We start from the raw sequence: 5,793 nt of genomic DNA, 5'->3' as shown, positions 1-5,793 counted from the left end.
AGTTCAAGAATGACGTCATTGGAAACATATCGTACGGAGTGGATTGCGTAGGATCAGCCTCTCTAGTAACACACGTAAACCGTTCGCTTGCAAAAATAGTAAAAATCGATATCGCGGGATATGTTATGTGAATGGGTTTGTAGGAGTTGTTCATTTAATATAGGTGTTAGATCGTGTCTTTATAATTGTTAAAGGAGTGTCCGTCACGATTTAGGGCTGGGTCTGCCACACAACGTACCACGTTGTTTTCATCCTGTTAATCCTGAACTCCTATGTTGAAAAAAAATGATATACATTATATGGACCATCGCATGTCATCATATAGATAGAGAATTGAGATCTAAAATGGATTTACAGACTATATCAAGCCTACTCAACACATAAGTTGACTATAACGAGCATTATCCAATTCAATGCCCGGAAATCAGTATGGTTAACGTTATGTGCTGGGGGTGGGGATTGGGGGGGGGGGGGGGGTTAACCATAAATGGAACGAAAACCAATTCTTGGGGCGTGTGGGCGAAACATCTGATTTTTGGGGGTCAAAATCGATATATTTGCTGTCTTTCTAGATTTTTTGTTTTGGTTTGATTAGTTCCACTGTTGGGATTATTCTCTTCATGCTTTTCCGAAATCTTATAGATTAGGGAATATATTGTTCTTTTTTAAATTCTGTTTGCCTGATTTAGTTTATCTTTAAGCGATGGATCTATTGATAGAGGAATCTGGCTGACTTTATAAGTGTGGATTTTAATCGTTTGTTTGAGGTTTGTACTAAATTAATATGATCACCTATTAGTAGTTAATTCAAACCCACTGTTTGGTTTGTTTTTTTTTTATTTTTTTTTTTTTTTTAAATCAAGATACCAGGCATTTCAATGCCCTGTATGCATTTGGATTTTTTATTTTGTCTCGAATTATCAGATTAAACCTTTTATTTATGTACATTAACTATTTTAAATTCAAGTAACATTTAGCATATACTCGCTATGTTTTGTGATATTTAAATTTCAAAAAGATGTCTTTAAAATAATATTTTTTAATTAGTTCACATGAAATAAATTTACTATTTCGTCCAGAAATTCATATTGCTGAAGGGTTAATTGTAAATACCGAAATACAAAATAAGTATTTACATCAAATTGTTTAATTTTGTATTTACGCTAACCCAGTAAATTGAAATTGTCATATTGTAAATTTTTTGATTGATGTTAATACAATAACAATAGGACATAGTTACACCAACTAGTAAAACTTTACGATATTACAATTGGCTATAGGCTAACAGTATTGAATTTAAAGAGAAAATGAATTCGCTAAAGAAGAAAATTACAGCAATCATTTTTTCAAAAGATTCGTAGTTTTATTTCTTGTGTATTTCGGTTAATGGTTAGAGGCAAGCTGCATACATTTTCATGCATACTTAATCCTGTACAATGTTAAAGTACATGTAGCTATCAATATATCCATCTTAAAAACCGTTATTTTCGTAATAGATTTTGTTGTAAAAGTGTGCTATTATGATAATATTACATTACTTTAAACATGTATGATGATCGAGATTGAAAAAAAAGTGTTTTTTCCCTAGAAATAAATATTCTGCATTATGGAATATGTTTAGCAATTAACTTAACTGTTGTACAGGTTGATACTAATGTAATTTTGCTTTAATTCAAATATCTTAATAGTTTTTCTCACACAAACTTGACATAAATTTTATCACATTTTTTTTTTGGTCACTGAAATTGCAAAATTACAAAATTTCAGTAAAATTTGCACAAAAAATTTAAGCTCTTATTGCTTTAAATATATGATAACATGCGTAAGGGTAATTTACGAAAGACGAATAGGGCCACTTAAAAAAATATTTTTATCTCGTAATTACGAGATAAGATCTCGTAATTACGAGTTAATCATCTCGTTATTACGAGAAAAGATCTCGTAATTACGAGAAAAGATCTCGTTATTACGAGTTAATTATCTCGTTATAACGATTTAATTATCTCGTTATTACGAGATCTTTTCTCGTAATTACGAGAAAAGATCTCGTTATTACGAGTTAATTATCTCGTTATTACGAGAAAAGATCTCGTAATTACGAGAAAAGATCTCGTAATTACGAGAAAAAATCTCGTTATTACGAGAAAAGATCTCGTTATTACGAGTTAATTATCTCGTTATTACGAGAAAAGATCTATTTAAAATGTTGCGTTTCATTATTCTAATCTTTTTATGTAAAGTGTATGAACTACTGCAATGTCTATTGATATATACATACTTAGCATAATCATCGTTTAAAAGCGTAAGCATAATTTGATATAAAATCGGATCAAGCAGTTTTAAAGACATTTCAGAAGAAGTAGCAAAGCAGATTGATTAATAAATTCATGGAACTGTTTATCAATAATTAAGAAGGATACGTGTAATTTGTTTTCAGACTCCAAAATGTTAGAATACAAAATCAATTATTTTCAATATACATGTAGGTTGTGTATAAAAATATAAAACACAAATTCGAGTAAATCGTGTATATCCATATCCATGACTGAAACTATAAAGTCATTAAAGTTATCTGTAACTTTTACGACTATAGGACTACCTGGTATTTACTTCGTAGTGGTATTATAATATATATAAGTTAAATAGTAAAATTACATGAAGTTCTTTCCTTTTATTCATATAAGATAAAATGTCAAATCCAATAATTGATATGTAGAAATTAATGAAAAATGATCGTTGTTATTTTTATTGAATCAACGTTTCTTGAATAATAAAGACTGAAAGGGTGATCCAGTCGAATTCTTTTCAGAAACGCACCATTTTATGTAGATCTTTTCTCGTACTAACGAGATCTTTTCTCGTAATAACGAGAAAATTATCTCGTAATAACGAGATCTTTTCTCGTAATAACGAGATAATTATCTCGTAATAACGAGATCTTTTTTCGTAATAAAGAGATAAATTACTCGTAATAACGAGATCTTTTCTCGTTATTACGAGATCTTTTCTCGTAATTACGTGATAATTAACTCGTAATAACGAGATCTTTTCTCGTTATTACGAGATCTTTTCTCGTAATTTCGAGATCTTTTCTCGTAATTACGAGATAATTAACTCGTAATAACGAGATCTTTTCTCGTTATTACGAGATCTTTTCTCGTAATTACAAGATAATTTACTCGTAATAACGAGATCTTTTCTCGTAATTACGAGATAAAAATATTTTTTTATGTGGCCCTATTCGGCTTTCGTAGTAATTAGTCTCTTCCTACATGTATATATATTTTTCAGAGTTTTCGTTCGTGAAATTGTTATATCTACTGCTTCAGAAATGTCTAATACAGTGTACGTCATGTATATCAAAGGAATATATTTCTTCATACTGTCCTTTATGAATTTTCAATTCATAGTTTAGATTGAAAATTATTGAAGGAAAATAACAAAATATTGTTTAGCAATTTTGTACACTTAACCACTGAAAAAATGATTCACATTATTTGAACATATCTTAATAAAATTATTTTTATCCTTTAATTCAAACTACATGTATTATGTTATACAAAAATATTTGTCATTTTCATTGACTGAAAATACACCACGTGACATTCGTCCGCGGAATTTAATATCGCACGCACGGCCGATTATCACTTTCTTTGTCTTCGGTCGATATCCTTTGACATAGGTCAATATAACCACATATCGACCTACAAATATGTTCATAATTGAATAGTAACAGTTAAGCAGACTGGATGTTCATTAAATTACCAACTGGGTCATCCTTTTAAGATTTTAATATGATCATTTGCCATTAAAGATATCATGCAGTGAAGAAAAAAATCAAAGTATTTTAGGATAAACATTAAGAATGCTTCAATATCATAAATAGAGCTCTTCATTACAAGAAGATAAATATAATCTTACAATGGCCGCGACTATCCAGTCCCCTTAAACAATTTACATTCACAAGATTTAGCAAGTTGTAGCAGATATACATGTACTAAATATAATCAATCCACCGGATTTCATTACTACATGTATGTTGTGAATACAAATATTTATAATAAAACCTGTTAACTATAGTCCAAGGAAATTTTACAGCCTGTTCATTTTCTTTCTGCAATAAAGACAGTAAAACATAAAAGTAGTAGTAAATTAAAGAAGTAAGACATAAGTTAGTACATTCGTAAGTAAGTAAATCAGTAAGTAAGTAATTAAGTAATCGTTTCTTATCGTGAAATTATGCTTTATAACCATTGTAGTACATTTTGGAAAATATTGTTATTCAACATTGTCATTTATTTAAAATTAATGATGCACTTAAAGAAACATCATTTAATACATCAAAATTTTCATGTAATACAAATATATGTACATGTACATATCAATTGTGAATACAGATGGATTTTTATTTACTTTGCCCATGAATACAGTGATCATTCTTGTATATACACTGAGGTACTTTAGATAACGCACATTTTCTAAATATATCATAAAAATTTAATCTAAATATTACATGAAAATTTCAAACGTTCAAAAAGAAATAAATTTTGCATATTTCTTATGTTTTCCTTTATAACATACATTTCTTTATTATAGCATTAAATGATTTATAATTATATCCCTTTATTGATAAAATCAATTTGAAAAATATAATCTGTGAAAATTAAGTCTTGAAATTTTGCTTTTAACAAGCAAATCAACTTACTTGTGGAATAGTTGTAAAACAAGGTGTTTTTAAATCATGTATGACGTATGACATATGTTTTAAAACCGATATTAGAAAATCAATGATTGGGAACTATTTATGTAAATTACATGGCAATCCATACGCAGTGATAGGTTGTTGCATTTGGAGGATCACCAGCACATAATTTGATGGAAAACACAATAAAATGTATATATTATTCTTTTAATAATTCCTAAAATTGAACGAAGCGTAAACTTGCATATGTACAGCAAAACAGAACTTTAGAATAGTATATTAATAATTCCTCATCAAACATTTATTAGTGTATTTGTGACGTCACTGAAATGCAGATCCTGTACAATCCTTAAACCATAAAAGCAAAAGATAAAAATATTCAGTAGTTTCACAAACAGGTAAATTTTACCGCAACTTATCGCCTACAAGAAAATTAACATGATTAAAATTAAATTTTGCGATTTCACACAAATATATTAATTTGTTGAGGGCGGCGGCTGTGTCCATATTCTCCTTTTCGATAAACTAATAGAAAATGTTTCATAATGTTGTTCGTCATTTTAAAGTTTTTACAACGTTTAAGAAAATGAATATTGTTAAAGTGATTATACCCCTTAATGAAAACAGCTTAGAAGCGATCTAACTTAGTTTTAATTCTGTGCATTTTCAGGGAAATCAAACAGTGCACATTGCATATTGAAAGAAACTGTACCTTTTTCGTATTCCATGTATCTAAGAAAAAATCCCTTCTGTATTGTCAACTTCAAGTTTCCATTGGGTGTAAAACGTAATTTCATCAAGTAAGTTCTGTAGATCAACCGCAGATTCCGCCATTTTTACAATATCGTCGATATAAAATAAAATTTAAAAAAAAGTTTTACATGCGCAGTTGTAATAACTCATTCCCACTGACTGACAATGACAATCCAACAAAGGTTTTTTCCAGTATTTTTTTTTCAATGTCGGATAATTATAACAATCCTGATAATAAAAACTCTCTTTTTTAAATAATATTTTTGGTGAAATGACCGACAACAACAAACAAGGGCTTTGTCATGTATAAGTTGGAGATCTCAGACTCTTAACAATAT

The 5,793-nt window shown here is 29.0% G+C and overlaps 1 long non-coding RNA gene across 1 annotated transcript; it reads right to left on the bottom strand.

Moving 5' to 3' along the window:
- Positions 1-3,512: 3,512 nt before the first annotated feature.
- Positions 3,513-5,793, bottom strand: LOC136275469 (uncharacterized). Its single transcript, XR_010714050.1, has 2 exons — positions 5,415-5,793; positions 3,513-4,114 (listed from the first exon to the last, which is right to left on the bottom strand). It is a non-coding gene; the product is annotated as an uncharacterized lncRNA (long non-coding RNA).

This window comes from Magallana gigas, chromosome 5 (genome assembly GCF_963853765.1).
Source record: "Magallana gigas chromosome 5, xbMagGiga1.1, whole genome shotgun sequence".
NCBI classification, from domain to species: Eukaryota; Metazoa; Mollusca; class Bivalvia; order Ostreida; family Ostreidae; genus Magallana; species Magallana gigas.
The sequence above is the reverse complement of the archived record's forward strand: the minus strand, read 5'-3'. Positions and strand labels throughout refer to the sequence as shown.